We start from the raw sequence: 17,068 nt of genomic DNA, 5'->3' as shown, positions 1-17,068 counted from the left end.
ATAGTAGATGTACAATATCATGTAAGTTACAGGTGTACAATATAGTAATCCACAATTTCTAAAGGTTATACTCCATTTATAGTTAGCCTATAAAATATAGGCTATATTCCCTGTGTTGTACAATATATCCTGGTAGATTGTTTTATACCTAATAGTCTGTATCTCTTAATCCCGTTACCCCTATATTGCCCCTCCCTCCTTCCCTCTCCCCACTGGTAATCACTACTTTGTTCCCTATATCTGAGTCTGCTTCTTTTTTGTTATATTCACTAGTTTCTTGTATTTTTTAGATTCCACATATAAGTGATATCATACAGTAAACAAAAAACAAAAAAAGTTCTTTTAATAATGAGAGTTAGTGTTCAAGTAAAACGCTGTTTTCCAAGTTCCTTGCCCTGAGAAAAGTAATTCTAATCATATTTTCACTGGAGCCCAGATACGTGGAGAGAGCCCAAGACCAGACAATAGCAACTGGCATAATATCCACAGTACAATTCAAAATGCTTTTTTAGGTTAAGAGATACAAACTATCATGTATAAAATAAACAAGCAACCAGGATATATTGTACAGCACAGGGAAATATAGTCAATATTTTGTAATAACTTTAAAAGGGGTAAATCTGTAAAAATACTGAATCAATATGTTGTAAACCTGAAACTAATCATATTATAAATCAACTATACTTCAATTTAAAAAAATGTCTTTTAAAGCCCAAACACTCTCTCTGTTCTTTGTTGAAAATTTTATTGAATATTTTTCCTAACCACATTTTAAAAATAAAATTTATTTAAAACAAAGAACATGAATAAATTCTGACATCTCATCAGACGAGGGATATCTTTCCTTTAAACAACCATTCATGAAGTTACTGTACAAACCACCTGTAAAAGGAGATACAACGGTCCCTGAAAGTAACTTAAATAATTCTCACCCTGTTCTCCTCATCAGTGGAGCAATTCTGATATACCCCAAAACATGCAGACTTGTTCTCAAAACCATGTTCTTTAAACAAATATACTGTGCAAGATACATTAGCTATTTTTGTGCTATGTTATAATATCTATTAAAGCAGTTTATTCGAAAATTAATTCTGTATGAATTAATTCTGTATGAATTCAATAAAACTAAAAACATTACAATTTATTCAAGTTTTACCTGAAGATCTAAAAGCCCTCTGAAATGGTCTTTTGAGGGAAAGGGGGTCAACATAAACCTTGAAACGCTTTCCTATTTAAGATTATTTTACGAAGTTAGGAACTGTATGAATGAATGAATATTTATAGTCACCTTCACATATTTTCTGCTCTAGGCTTTGGTTTTACTAGTTTTTAAATTCCATGCCTTGGCTCATGCCATCCTCAATACGTATTATAAAATTTACTAACATTTGTACAGTACCTTACAGTTTATAAAGCATGTTCATGTCACAGTATCTCACTTAATCTTCCTAAAAGCCCTCTATGATAACTACTACTCTAATTCCCATTTTGTAGATGAGGAAACTGAAGATCAGAGTCATTAAGTAATCTGGCTGAATTCAGACAACTGGTAAGTGAATGGCTGATCTGGAACTAGAACCTTTGAAAAAAACTGTTTTAAAACTGTATAACAGGCTTCTTTACTAGACTCCTACTGAAATCCTAACTATCCTTCCAAAACCCTGCTCAAATGCCACCTTGCCCTAAAACAGTCCCTCATCACTCAAGTAGTAATAATCTCTTTCCTCTGAACTCCTTATCACTTAAAACACACTGCCTCACACTTTAATTATCTGTATATATATCATAATATCTCAATGTGCGTGCACATTTGGGTGCACATGCAGACACAAACAGCCCTAATTCTAACACTCTGTGTATAAGAAAATAAAAGATACCATCATTTAAGCTTCCTGAGGATAGGGGCCATGTCATTCTCTTCTGCACTCCCCACACTGCTTAGCACTATGCACAAAACAGCACAGGTGAAGCACTTACTAAATACTTGTCTGACTAGTGTCTTAATATGGATGGTATCATGAAACGCTCCAAAAACAGTATTATAAAAGTATGGAGTAGGAGTGCTATACTCTACATGTTATAGGCTTTAAATGTAAGTGAACATTTTGTATATTTTTCTATATCTGCTAGTATCACAAACCAAGATGATCAGCTCGTCACAACTCCCCTTTGCCTTTACAGAGCACACACAGTAGCCATTCATACTTGTGAAGGGGAAAAAAGGATCACTTAAGAACTAATATGTAGACTTTTCGGCCAAAATGTCCGAACTGTTATCAGAGCGACTATAAGTAAACTGGCAAGTGAACAGTGTGCTTTCTATTCAAAAGAGTAAACCAGAGCCTCATTTCTATACTGGATGAGCTGGGAAATCTAATAAAGGATTGGATCCTTGGGCAAACAGAAATGCCCAAGGGGAATGCAATACGTTTTCTGTAAGGGATTATCTTTTGGCTAGTTAGTAATATCTTTCCTAAGATTCCACACAAATGCTACTTAAACTGTATCTATCACTAGATGAGACAATTTTTTCACAAATGATTGACTTCTCCAAGTAGACAAAATTTCTTCCTGTTGAAAATTCTGCATCAATGGGTCAATGGGAAAGATTTTTGAGATTTCGACAACACAGAGAAACCTAACAGATCCAATGTGAACAAGTACAAGTTAATACATGTGGAAAAATAACCTGAACTATTGCCTACAAAATGAGTCTTGGGAAGCACAGCACAATCTACAGTAATTGTTTTTTGAAGCGATCAGTCCAAACTGGAACCACTAGAGCCAAGGGGGTGAAAAAGCTTTGAAGCCTGGCAGGAAGGGGACTGTCTGAAAAACAAAGGTGTGGTATATCTGAACCTAAAATTACCGTTTGAAGCTACAGTCATCACATGTCAATAAGCCTGTAACACACGGTGAGAAAAATGACAACATCCATGTTCCAGAGATTAAGAGACCAACGATTTAAAGAGATGGTATTTTCACTTCTTAAGTGAAAATTTCAGCAAGTATTTAAGCGTATCTATGATCTTCTTCGCCACTCTTTATGATTTCTGCAGTGTAAACATCCTCCAAAACTATACTATTTGCTGAGAGATGAGAAAGTAACTGAGGCAAAAACCTGTGGCTGCAAATTACATCAGTTTAGGTTTAGTATATCATCCCCATGAGGGGCACTGTTATCAATCCAAGCTCAAACTAATGCACAAGGTCTAAAGAGAACATGCAAAAAAGCACACATTTCACATTAAAAAACTACTTAATTATGGTAACAGAAAAAACTTATATACTATACATAGAGGATCTGAAAGATGCCACCAGAAAACTACTAGAGCTAATCAATGAATTTGGTAAAGTTGCAGGACACAAAATTCATGCACAGAAATCTCTTGCATTCCTATACACTAATGATGAAAAATCTGAAAGAGAAATTAAGGAAACACTTCCACTTACCATTGCAACAAAAAGAATAAAATACCTAGGAATAAACCTACCTAAGGAGACAAAAGACTTGTATGCAGAAAACTATAAGACACTGATGAAAGAAATTAAAGATGATACAAACAGATGGAGAGATATACCATGTTCTTGGATTGGAAGAATCAACATTGTGAAAATGACTATACTACCCAAACCAATCTACAGATTCGATGCAATCCCTATCAAACTACCAATGGCATTTTTCACAGAACTAAAACAAAAAATTTCACAATTTGTATGGAAACACAAAAGACCCCGAATAGCCAAAGATCTTGAGAAAGAAAAACGGAGCTGGAGGAATCAGGCTCCCTGACTTTTGATGATATTACAAAGCTACAGTAATCAAGACAATATGGTACTGGCACAAAAACAGAAATATAGATCAATGGAACAGGATAGAATGCCCAGAGAGAAACCCATGCACATATGGTCACCTTATCTTTGATAAAGGAGGCAAGAATATACAGTGGAGAAAAGACAGCCTCTTCAATAAGTGGTGCTGGGAAAACTGGACAGTAAAAAAAAAAGTTCTGAAGAACCTCGGGGCAGGACAGGAATAAAGACACAGATGTAGAGAATGGACTTGAGGACATGGGGCAGCGGAAGGGTAAGCTGGGACGAAGTGAGAGAGTGGCAATGGACATATATGCACTACCAAATGTAAAACAGATAGCTAGTGGGAAGCAGCTGCGTGGCACAGGGAGATCAGCTCGGTGCTTTGTGTCCACCTAGAGGGGTGGTATAGGGAGGGTGGGAGGGAGATGCAAGAGGGAGGAGAAATGGGGATAAATGTACATGTAAAGCTGATTCACTTTGTTATACAGCAGAAACTAACACACCACTGTAAAGCAATTATACTCCAATAAAGATGTTAAAAAAAAACAAACTTATGAGTGTAATAGCAATTCTCTATACTAATTGCCTATGTGTGTATTTTTGATGACTGGATACAGTTTAAAAAATTCTTCTTTCCTATGTTTACATTTGTTCTGATTGTTAAGTGAAATGTAATTTTATGTTTGTTGGTTTTAATAACAAAACTCTTTAAGGCTATATTTTGTATGTCCTCCCCCACCCCCCAATTTTGCTCTTATGGTAACTGATTTTTATTGTATTTTTACAAAAACCATGGTCTGTGACAGACAGGCCAATCAAAAAAATCGGTGTTTCAATAGTGATAATTTGAGAAATACTGATAATTTGAGAAATACTGGGATAGGCAAGTAAACAGGCAATTACAATAAACTGTGATAAAGGCTAGCACAGGAATAAATATATCCTAATAAGTATTTCTGCATTTTAAATTTAAAATTTTTTATTATAGAAGTTTCAAACATACATGAAAGTAGAGAAAATATTGGGTTGGCCAAAAAGTGCCTTCGGTTTTTAAGTAAAAATAAAAGACACATTTTTCATTTTCACCAAGAAGTTTATTGAACAATGTATTCACCCTTCTGTTCTACTACCTTCTGCCGTTTTTCAGACAAGTTCATAATTCCATCTTCCCCAAACTTTTTATCTCTTTGAACAAAGAACTGTTCCTGGTGCCTTTTACAGTCTTCCAGGGAATTGAAATTTTTTCCATTAAGAGAATTTGTAAAGACCTAAATAAATGGAAATCCAAGGTGCAACATCTGGTGAATATGGCGGGTGAATCAGAACTTCCCAGCCAAGCTATAAGTTTTTGCCTGGTCATCAAAGAAACACGTGGTCTTGCATTATCCTGATGGAAGATTATGCATTTTCTGTTGACTAATTCCGGACGCTTTTCGTTGAGTGCTGCCTTCGGTTGGTCTAATTGGGAGCAGTACTTGTTGGAATTAATCATTTGGTTTTCCGGAAGGAGCTCATAATAGAGGACTCCCTTCCAATCCCACCATATACATATCACCTTCTTTGGACGAAGACTGGCCTTTGGTATGGTTGGTGGTGGTTCATTTCGTTTACCCCATGATCTCTTCCATTTCACATTATTATTTTTTTTTAATTATTATTTTTTTTGTGGTATGCGGGGCTCTCACTGCTGTGGCCTCTCGCGTTGCGGAGCACAGGCTCCGGACGCGCAGGCTCAGCGGCCATGGCTCACGGGCCCAGCCGCTCCGCTGCACGTGGGATCTTCCCGGACAGGGGCACGAACTCGTGTCCCCTGCATCGGCAGGCGGACTCTCAACCACTGCGCCACCAGGGAAGCCCCCCATTTCACATTATTGTAGTGTCCACTTTTCATAGCCTGTCACAATTTGTTTTAAAAAAGGAACGTTTTCATTACGTTTAAGTAGAGAACTGCATGCGGATATACGGTCCAGAAGGTTTTTTCGCTTAACTTATGTGGAGCCCAAATATCAAAGTGATTAACATAACCAAGCTGGTGCAAATGATTTTTAGAGCTTGATTTGGATCTTTTGAGTACGTCAGCTATCTCCCGTGTGGTACAATATTGATTGTTCCCAATTAATGTCTCAATTTGATCACTACCAACTTCAACTGGTCTACCTGACTGTGGAGCATCGTCCAGTGAGAAATCTCTAGCACGAGATTTCGCAAACCACTTTTGACACGTTCGATCAGTCACAGCACCTCCTCTGTACACTGCACAAATCTTTTTTTGCATTTCAGTTGCATTTTTACCTTTCTTGAAATAATAAAGCATATGCTGAAAATGTTGTTTTCCTTCCATCTTTAATATTAAAATGGCTACACAAAAATTCGCCAATTTTGATAAGTCTTTTTAAAATGCATGCTGATGTGACAACTGTCACATACAATCTAACAGAATTGTTTTGAATGAAGTTAAGGACAACTAAGTGCTTCCAGAGCCATCTTACGGAAAAAACCAAATGAACCTTTTGGCCAACCCAATAATGTAATGAATCCTCCAGATTTAAAAGTTATCAACATTTTGCCATACTTGCTTCATTTATCCTTTTTTCCTTTCTTTTCTTCCTTCTTCCCTCTCTCCTTTCCTTCCTTCTTCCTTTTTGTTGTAGTAACCTAAGGCAAATCATTTTGTTTCACCCTAAATACTTTTTACGTATCTCTAAAATAAATGGCATTTTCTTACACAACCACAGTACCATTATCACACCTAACAAAATGAACAACTCTTTTAATACCGTCTAATATGCACTTTGAATTCAAATCTCCCCAGCTGGTTTATTTGAATCAGGATCCAAATAAGATGTATATTTTGTATTTGCTTATTTTGTCTTTGCAATCCTTTTTTTCTGGAACAGCCCCCCACTGACACCCCCACCTTCCTTTTTTTTTTCCCGTGCTACTGACTTCTTAAAGAAACTGGGTCAGCTGTCCTATAGAATTTCTGGATTTGTCCTTTGCTTCCTCATGATATTATTTAACATATTCTTCTATCTTCTGTATTTTCTATAATTTGGAATTCAAGTATAAAGTATAGAATAGATTCAGGTTTAATTTTTTTTGGAGGGTGGCGAGAATATGTCATAGGCCCATCTACTTGGATAAATATAATGTGGTTCTCCTGCTTTTAGGAATGCTAAGATTGATCAGTGAGTTCGGGGGTGGGGGAGTGGTAATACCTTGATCCTTCAATTAAAGTTTCTCGTCACTTTTCCTCGTAATATGGCCCTCAAGCTCCAGTGTACATCAGAACCCTTAGTGGGTTTGTTATAACAAATTACTGGGACCTACCTTCAGAGTTCCTGATAAAGTAGGTGTTGGAAAGGGCCCAGAAATTCATATATTTTTAAGAGGTGCACAGGGGAAGCTTAAGACATTGGAACAGGGGCCACACTGAGACCACAGCACTAATATTAATATTTATTGGTACCTTAATCAATTATTTCATTGGGGTTACGAAATTGTGAGTTTCTAATTTTGTTTTATTCCTGCTACATTTATTAGATGAAATTCTTCTGCTGTCAGTAAGGGCTATCTAGTTATCCTGAAATACAACTAAAACAGGTCAAGAAGTATGAATGCTTAATTCTTCCTCATTAAGTAACAATTTTCAGAGTAAGAGGATGGCACACTAGCTACTTCCAATGATAACTAGTAAGATTTGTGTTTATTTTTTTAGCTTGCTTTTTTTCTCTCTCTCTTATGATTCTCTAAAGTATCATAATGACTGCATGGATTTTTATATGTTCTACTATTTCAATCAACTACAGTCATTGCTCGTTTTGATGCTCAAATTTCCCCATCTTTGACCAGTGGGAACCCCTTTATACTGTTTTTTTTTTTTTGAAACATGACCACAGAAATAATGCCTTTGTTGCCTTCTGGCATAATAAAAATGTCTGATGCTTATCTTGAATACTTCCTGCCCCCAACCAGGAATCAGTAATTTTTTTCAAGAAGCCTTGGTTGTTTTTACTGGGGAATGGTATCTGGGTGCTCAAGGCACTTTCTACTACTGGGTTGGTACTGTTTCTAAGCCTTTCAGGGACAGACTAGGAAATAAGTGAGGAAAAAAAAAATAAATGAATTCATTCCCTTTCAAATTTGGCATTATAGGAATTACTTTTCTTTGATTTTTATATTTGTATTTCTTGTTCTCTTACATAAAAGATCCTGGTTCTTAACATTAACATAAATTACTTGCTTTATCCTACAATACATGAAATAGTTTCAAAATAGCTATACTAATACTACTACTAACAAGAAAATTACTGATGAAGTTGAAAAGCTAACATTTCTTTGCAGCTCTTTTTATCTTGAGATTATATTGTCCTAAGAATATACTGTTTTATCTAAATACTACCTTTTAAAGTTACTTAAGAGCTAGTTCTGTGTGTTGTGTTGCTAACATGATATAAAGATAGTATATTTATGTGTTTGTTTACAAATATTAGGGGTTATTTTTCTTTCTCCTGTTTGATTTAACCTTATTTTTTGATCATGTAAAATACTTACCTGTTGTTTAATATGATGCTGAAGTTAAAACTATGTAATAAGGGACTTCCCTGATGGCACACTGGTTAAGAATCCGCCTGCCAATGCAGGGAACACGGGTTCAAGTCCTGGCCCGGGAAGATCCTACATGCCGCGGAGCAACTAAGCCCGTGAGCCACAACTACTGAGCCTGCATGCCACAACTACTGAGTCTGTGTGCAACAACTAGTGATGCCCGCGCACCTAGAGCTCATGCTCCACAACAAGAGAAGCCACTGCAATGAGAAGTCCGCACACTGCAAGGAAGAGTAGCCCCCCGCTCACTGCAACTAGAGAAAGCCCGTGCGCAGCAACGAAGACCCAATACAGCCAAAAATAAATAACAAACAAACAATGTAATAAGATACAGTCTGAGAAGACTTGCTTCCATCCCTGTTTCCTTCCTCTGCCTATAGGTAACTGTTTTTATTAGTGTTTGGTTTACCCTTTCTGTGTTTCATTTTATATGTGAAAATACGTACATATATCTCACACAACGTTTATCCCTTCTTTTCTCCACTTCGTAGCATTATATAGAAATCTTCCACATTCCTTTTACAGCACTGCAGATACTTTTAGTATTTAATAGTACGGTGCTACGATTGAAGGCTCAGGAGTCAGGCTGCCTGGGTTCAAATTCTGTCTTTACGAACTTGCTAACTATGTGAACTTAAGCAAATTACTTAACCTCCCAAAACCTTCATTTGGTAATCCAAAAATGGGAATAATAATAGAATCCACCTCACGTAAAGATTAAATGAAAAAAAAAGCAATTAAAAAAGAAAAAAACCTTTTCATGGTGCCTTGACACACATAAGTGCTCAAAACATTAGCTGCTATTGTTTCAACTATGATTATTACTACTGTTGTTGTTACTATATTTTCAGGGGTTGACTCAGGCTACCTTCCTTTTCTAACTACTATCTACCCATTAGCCCCTTATGATACGTTTCACACTCCACCAACATTGCTTTGAAGTTCCTGGCAACTTCCCTAGGCTAAAGCCAATTACCTTTCCTCAGTTCTCATCTTTTATGACCTTTCAATTATATTTTATACTTAACTGGTTTCCAAAATAAACATCTCTCCCTGTTCGATTCCGTGTCTGTCTGGTTTTCCTCCATCTCTTTCACTAACTGGCTCTTCTTTTTCTTCTAACCACATAAAACTATCATAGTATAGTTCTGGCTTTTTGCTTTTCTTTTTCTATACTCCTTCCCTCTTAGAATTAACTCTCACCTTCCTGTGGGTAATCTTTGATCTGCTTTATTCTTAGCTGGATGATTTTAGTTTTCTTTCATACTCTTCTCATTCATTGCCTGTCTCAGGGATACCTCTTCAGTCACTCCAGTCAAAATATGTCTTAACATCTGGCCTGGAACTTTCTAGTCACAGACTCTATTGAGAATCTAATGAAAATTATACTTACATACAAACACACACATAAAATTTTACGTGCAATTTCAAGGGGGTCTATAAAATCTTAAGTTTAATCAAGGTTAGGAAATTCTTCCTTGGAGAATTTCATTCCCTGATTAGAAATTTTATAAAAATAACCTCCAGATCTGCCAAGCACATTTGACCTTTCAGCAGCTACTCTATTGTGTATTTAAACAGATTTTTCTTTCTGCTACTGCAGTGCTATCAAGACTGAGCTCATCCTTCTTTTTATAAACTTCATTACCACCTTCTAAGTCACTATAACTATCATCTTACAGTCACTCAACCTCAAAAATTCAAGAGTCATCTTCTACCAACCCCTGAATTACGTATAGCTGAAGCCCCAATAAGTAGGTTTCAAGATTTAAATGGTATAATTAATCAGTGTTTTCATATTGCTTTTATAGATTGTAAGTCTAGATTTCAGAGCACAGTGTGTGACATAATAAATGCTCAGTAAATCTTAGTTGCTCTCAATATCAACATCAACATCACCACCACCACCACCAGCACCACGTGGCATCCCTTATCTTTCCCCAGGGATAAGGAGCAGTTTTCCCAGCCTCTTATCAAAGTGGAGAAACCCAGCCAGCTGACTCTTCTCAAATTTCAGGAATGTCAGAATCTTTAAATGACTACCTTTAAGCTTAATGCTCTTCGGCCAGAAATTATTAGCATCCCTTCAAGCTGGAGCTGAGTAACAGTCCAAAAGATTAATACTTTATGCAATTAAATATTTAATGTTACGTTAAAAAGATTTAATTTGTAATTTCATCAATCTAATCTGCGAGTAAAGTAAAAAGGCTGATGCCAATTTAATATTTTATGCTTAAATAGCCTTAAAAAACACCCCACCTCAGATAATTAAATCCCAGTCAGAGGTTCCTAACCCACAAATTTACAAAGATTTCACATTTCTAATTACTAAAGTTGAAGAGAGATCGTGTTTTCAGGAATGTGACCATTATGAATCCTGAAGCTCCAGTAAGGTAATCAAAATTGGTTCATTTGTTCTCTTCAAAATACTTTGAAGATCCATAATTTTCCATCCCAAAATTCAAATCTCTATTCATCTTTTTCTCTAACATTTCTTTCCTCTAATCAGTACAAAATATTACTATAAAATAAAACTCTATCTCACTGTAGATCAAGACTCTAGTCTTGGTCAATTTAGCCTGTGCTGGTTCTAACCAACTACTCTTGGAAAAAATATAATTAAGAAAGGAAGGTCCATTAAATAAAAACCTGAAAAACAGTTTTTAGCACATTAATATATGTACCACCTTACACTGTAAACACTAACAGAAAATGGATTAGGTGTATGATCCATATTGAATTAGGATAACATGGGTTATCCTAATTTTAAATATTAGATTATAATATTACTTATACTATTACATTACATTAAACTTTTAACCTTGAGATACATTTATGAATATGAAACTATAGATTTAAAAACATTTTGCTTTTTTCTGTTTGTTTTTGTAAGTATATAATCATTTCAAATTGGGTGTTTGTCAAAAATTAAAGGAAATTGTTGCTTGTGGTATATACTCTGGCAATTTAATTGTGCTTTCAGCAATTTCCCTACATTAGACTGTTCGCATCTGTTAGACTCTGAATCAGTTCTTCAAGCTATGTGGAACTACTGAAACAAACCACAATCTTCTGAGAAGATGAATTTTTAGTTACAGACTTTAAAGTTTTAAAGATTATTTACAATCAACTTCTGTGACTCTACTTTTAAGTCTTCAGCAACAATTAAAAGCAAATATGGTCAAACTTTTCTAACATTACATATAAACCACACACAGAAGCCAACAGACTGCAATACCTGATGATAGTAATGGATGCAAACAAACTGATGACTTCAAAAAATTGTTGTATCTCTAAAAAACACATAAGTAAAATAAATCTCTGATTTCCTTGTACCTAGGAAGATATCAAAATATAGCAGAAAAAGTTATGGAGTCAGACAAGCCTGATTATGCATGCTGTTTCTACTTCTCACTGCTAAGTGACCTAGGAAAAGTTATTTAGACCCCTGACTACCCGGATTTTTCAGTAAAAAAAGCCAAAATTTTGTTCTTTGTGGGAGGGTCCTACCTTAACTGCTCCACACATGAATTCTAACTTTACGGCAGAGAATATTTTTAGAGTATTTTATTTTCATATCTATCCTATTGACTTCCATCTATACACAGCAATTTCTTTATCCTGTTGCATGAAAATATGCTGTCTGCAGTGTCTAGTAAGAGTCTAGTAGTTATAACACAAAATATGCATTAGAAAAAATTATATTTCCAATTTGAAATACAGCAAATCAAGCAAGACTTGTAAAGATAAACAAGTAAAAGAACATGATTTTTGGCCCAGTTTCTATATATGTGTACAGATCTTAAAAAAAACACACAGACACATCTCAGTTATGAATCAGAATAAATTCAATTGCAAAAGAATAATGAGCACAGTAGCATATGAAGACTTGGGCCCTCAATTGTACTGATTCTTTTCAGGTCAATCTTGAAGCACAATGCTTTCTCTCTCATGGAATCAAATTAAGGAAAAAGTCAAACTTTATTGTGAGTTTATTTTTTATAAATTAATTAATTTATATTTTGGCTGTGTTGGGTCTTCGTTGCTGTGTGAGGGCTTTCTCTAGTTGTGGCGAGTGGGGGCTACTCTTCGTTGTGGTGCACGGGTTTCTCATTGCAGTGGCTTCTCTTGTTGTGAAGCATGGGCTCTAGTAGTTGCAGCACGTGGGCTCAGTAGTTGTGGTGCACAGACTTAGTTGCTCCGCTGCATGTGGGATCTTCCCGGACCAGGGCTTGAACCCGTGTCCCCTGCATTGGCAGGCGGATTCTTAACCACTGTGCCATCAGGGAAGTTCCTATTGTGAGCTTACAGTACAAGAGTCATCTGTTTATTCATTCATTCAACAAATACCTAGAGGGGTGGGATAGGGAGGGTGGGAGGGAGATGCAAGAGGGAGGAGATATGGGGATATATGTATATGTATAGCTGATTCACTTTGTTATAAAGCAGAAACTAATATACCATTGTAAAGCAACTATACTCCAATAAGGGTGTAAATAAGTAAATAAATAAAGCAGAAACTAACACACCATTGTAAAGCAATTATACTCCAATAAAAATGTTAAAAAAAAATAGTAAAGCAAAAAAACAAAAACAAATACTTTAGTGACCTCTTTGTGTCAGCCACTACGCTCAGCACTTTGGCCTCATGAAACTTGTATTTGGTTGGAGGAAACAACAATAAATAAGTAGACAAATAAAAAATTGTAATTTTAAAGTATAATAAATGCCAGAGAAATAGGGTGATCCTCTGGAAAGTACCTGGGGGAGCTACTTTATATAGGGTGATCATGAGAGGCCTTTATGAGAAGGTACTATTTCAACTGGGGAGAAAAGCATTCAAGGAACAGATGTGGCACACTCATGAAACCCGGAAGAAACCAATGAGGCTAAAGCATAAAGATCAAGGAAAAGGGGAAGGCATATGATGAAACTGAAGAAGCAAGGTCAAACTCAGCAAGAATTTAGAAGCCTGAGGAGGGAGTCTGTATTTTAAAATATTGGGACACTAGTTAATGGTTTTAAGTAGGTGAGAGACCTTATCTAACTTACATTTTTAAATTACTTAAAAATAATCTGAAACTGTGAACTCTATATTAATAAACAATACAGTTCCATAAAGCAAAAATTTAAACAGAAGATTTAAGCACCCCTGTGGAACAGTCCTGATGGCTGATGTGAGAGCCAGAAGGAAATAAAATTCAGTCCCTAATAATGCAAACAAATTTATAATACATATGAGAAAAGAAGGCTAAATAATAAAAACTTTAGCTCTTCAAGACAACAGAAGAGATGTCAGGCTTACAGACATAAGATGAGATACTGTCTGAAACACCATAAACTCTCTTAATATAATTCCAGAGCAAGAGCTGGGTTCTCTTACTGATTTCAATATATGTAGTAACATTTCATTAACTGTACCAGAACTGCTTTTAAGGCAATAATTAAAAAAAAAAGAAGTCAACTGAATAGCCTAGGAAAGTACCCAGTCATATTTCATACTACCAGATGATGATGTCATCTCAATGGCATTAAACATTCCAGACAATTCCTTAAATAGGTATTTTCATCTCACCTATTTTTATCATCTCTATAGGACCTCAAAGTCTGTTGTAAATTATTTCCGAGTAATGAATATGACTGGACTGATAAATGACTCACTCTAAACTGAACTACTGATGTTGTGTGCTATTTACTCAACTTATGGTAGTGTTATAATAATATTTATAAATGCAATCTGGTCACACTTCTAACACATTCTTTACACAGATAAATACATCCAGATAGCGATTTTGATTTTGATATGCAATTATTTCTTAAGAATGAAAGAAATACAGTCTAAAGAACAGGCTGTGGTTTACCAAACCATGCAATTTTTAGGAATTAGGATTCAAATGCCAAGCTTACAGAATAAGATGCTGATGAAGGAGGAAGAAAACTTGTTAATTTTAATATTTTGTCTTCTGTATATATACTCTAAAGATACAGTGTTAGCAAATACTTGAGATCTAAGACATTGTTGTCATTCACTCATAACTCAAAGGACAAATATATTTCTTTTATTTTTTCATTGAGTTCTTCAGGTGAATTGAGAGTGGAAAACAATGAAGCCAGGCTATATTGCTTCATTCAGAAATGTGCACAGAGAAGTCAAGACTGTAGCTTAAGCTGGTCTGGGCAAGAACAATTTTTCAATGAAGCTCTTGCAACAAAATTAGTTAAAGAGCAAATCACGTTTCTTGGGTAAACAAATTCAGGAAAAGTCAAGCCCCTTAGTTTATCATCCAGTGGCTTGACTATGATGTATTTTTCCTGGGGTCCTACACAGGTAAGTAATAATGACATTGTGAAGTCACTTGTCACAGAGGAGAAAGGAGAACAGTGAAAGGAAAGGACTAGCTGGAAAAAACAAGTCCCTAGCTACTCGCTCAATTATTTAGAAATCAAAGACAACAGTTAATTCAGTAACAAACTGACATTACAAGGTTGAAATGTGTCTGTGGTAGAATTTTGTTCCCATTTCTTTACTCTGTTCCTGTAAAAGGATTATACATATCTATACTCTCTGTTGTGTAACTCTGCAATGCTTCCCAGTAGAATAGATGGTATATATCCCCGCCCTATTGCCTTTGGTCTTGGTCATGGGGCATATGTGTGGTTTGACTTGATCCCTTGTGTTTCTACCAAGTGCTGTGAGAAGAGCATGCTTCAGAATGAGAAACATGTGGAGCACATCTGAACCCAACCTATAGCCTGAAATAAAGCGACCCCAGCTGACCCACAGACAAAAAATTTGTTGATGTAAATCACTGAATTGTGGAGTTATGTAACATTATCACAGCAGAAATATGACTGATAAAATTTTCAATATTAGAAAAGAGAGGACTGCTCAGCTATATAACGAACTACAATTGTACCAAGAAATCTTTTGGCCATTTCTGTCACACAATTTATGTAATATTTTGTGTTCGCTATTATACGTACACTTGTATTATTTTTACACACCTGGAAGACTTTTAGATATCAAAACCAATTTGATTGGCCTTGAAGAACAACTGGTTGGGAACTGCTCATGTAGACTGCATTAATTTTTGTCTCTGTTACGTAAGATGATGCAAAAAGGATTAGTCTGGTTTCCTCGCAGAAGGAGGTCAATTGATCACTTTTTCCAAGCCAGTTTGCCCACTATTAGCACCTAGACTTACCCACTGCCTCCTATTTCCAGGTTCAGTGCTGAGTAGACATGGTTCTGAAGAACCAACTATGCTTCAATTCCAAAGAAAGATAAAATAGGCAGAGGGGTTAGTTATGGCTACTCCTAAGTCAAGGAAGTAATTAAAGAAGATAGCTCCAAAACAACATGGGCTAATGTTGAAAACGCTCTATCATCAGCTCTTACGCAAATCACTTAACCTTTCTAGGTCTCAGTTTCTAAATATACTTAATACAATTTCTAAGGCTGCTTTTTAATTCAATATTAATACTTCAGTGGATATCAGCTTTGTGTAAAAATGTGACTTCAAATTTCCCTTGGTTTATTTATGAAAATTTTTTTATTGTGGTAAAATACACATAACAAAATTTATCATCTTAACCATTTTTAAGTGTACAGTTCCCCCCTGGTTTATTTTTATCGCACCTCTTCTCTCTGTAATTTATGGTACAAAAATCCCTAGGGCACTTAGTTTAGGGCTGGAGAGAAGTTAGATGTATTGGGGTGGCAGTTCTAAAGGTACTACTCAATCAGCAGTGACGCGGAAAGGACAGAATCCTAGGTGGAAATGACTACTAGAAAACAGATCAAATCCAAGAAGCTCACAGGAAAGATAAAAGGTAAATGGTTTTCGTTGGGGCAGTATTCAGGGGTCTAACACAGGCAGGAAAGCCTGGATCCCTACCTCTGATAGTTTTAGATAACAAGAGCTAACATTTCATAAAGCTACTATTAGTGTGCCAAAACAAGAGTTCTCAGAGTGACAGAAATACAATTAAGGCCTCTGAATTGTATCACATAGCTAATTAATAAATGTTTCTTTTTAACATGAGAAAAGCTGTAAATGCTTATGACCCCTACTGGTTCTAAGAATTTAGTGGTGATGATCCTGAATAACATAGGAACAGGTATAGTCTTGAGTAACGTTTTCTCCTGTGGTCCTTGAAACATTAATATTCGACAAAGGACATGACTTCATAGAGTTGGGTTTGCAGATTCAACTCTTACATTTAATGATGTCTCCAGGTGGTTTAACTGGCTAGCCTTGTGTTACAGGTGTGGTTAACCAGAAAAGAGATTAGCATGGGTTTCTAATCATTACTATCAGGAAAACCAAACGCCATTACTACATACTCCTGACACTCAAAAGTTTAAAATAAAGCACTCTAAGACACAGGTTGATACCTTTCTCACTAACCTGAAAATTTTATTAAAGCCAGAGTTTAATAGTGGCCATCACAACTAACTGCTGAACAATCATCGACAGGAAGACACTGGAAGTCACCGAAAAAGACACCCTACATCCAAAGACAAAGGAGAAGCCACAGTGAGACGGTAGGAGGGGCACAATCACAGTAAAATCAGATCCCATAACTGCCGGGTGGGTGACTCACAGACTGGAGAACACATACCACAGAAGTCCACCCACTG

At 36.0% G+C, this 17,068-nt stretch overlaps 1 protein-coding gene across 3 annotated transcripts in view; it reads right to left on the bottom strand.

Annotated features, from left to right (window-relative positions):
• Positions 1-17,068, bottom strand: part of SIK2 (salt inducible kinase 2) — a 122,721-nt gene that overhangs the window by 42,316 nt on the left and 63,337 nt on the right. The window lies entirely within an intron of this gene.

This window comes from Neophocaena asiaeorientalis, unplaced genomic scaffold (genome assembly GCF_003031525.2).
Source record: "Neophocaena asiaeorientalis asiaeorientalis breed wild unplaced genomic scaffold, Neophocaena_asiaeorientalis_V1.1 scaffold21, whole genome shotgun sequence".
Taxonomy (NCBI): Eukaryota; Metazoa; Chordata; class Mammalia; order Artiodactyla; family Phocoenidae; genus Neophocaena; species Neophocaena asiaeorientalis.
The sequence above is the reverse complement of the archived record's forward strand: the minus strand, read 5'-3'. Positions and strand labels throughout refer to the sequence as shown.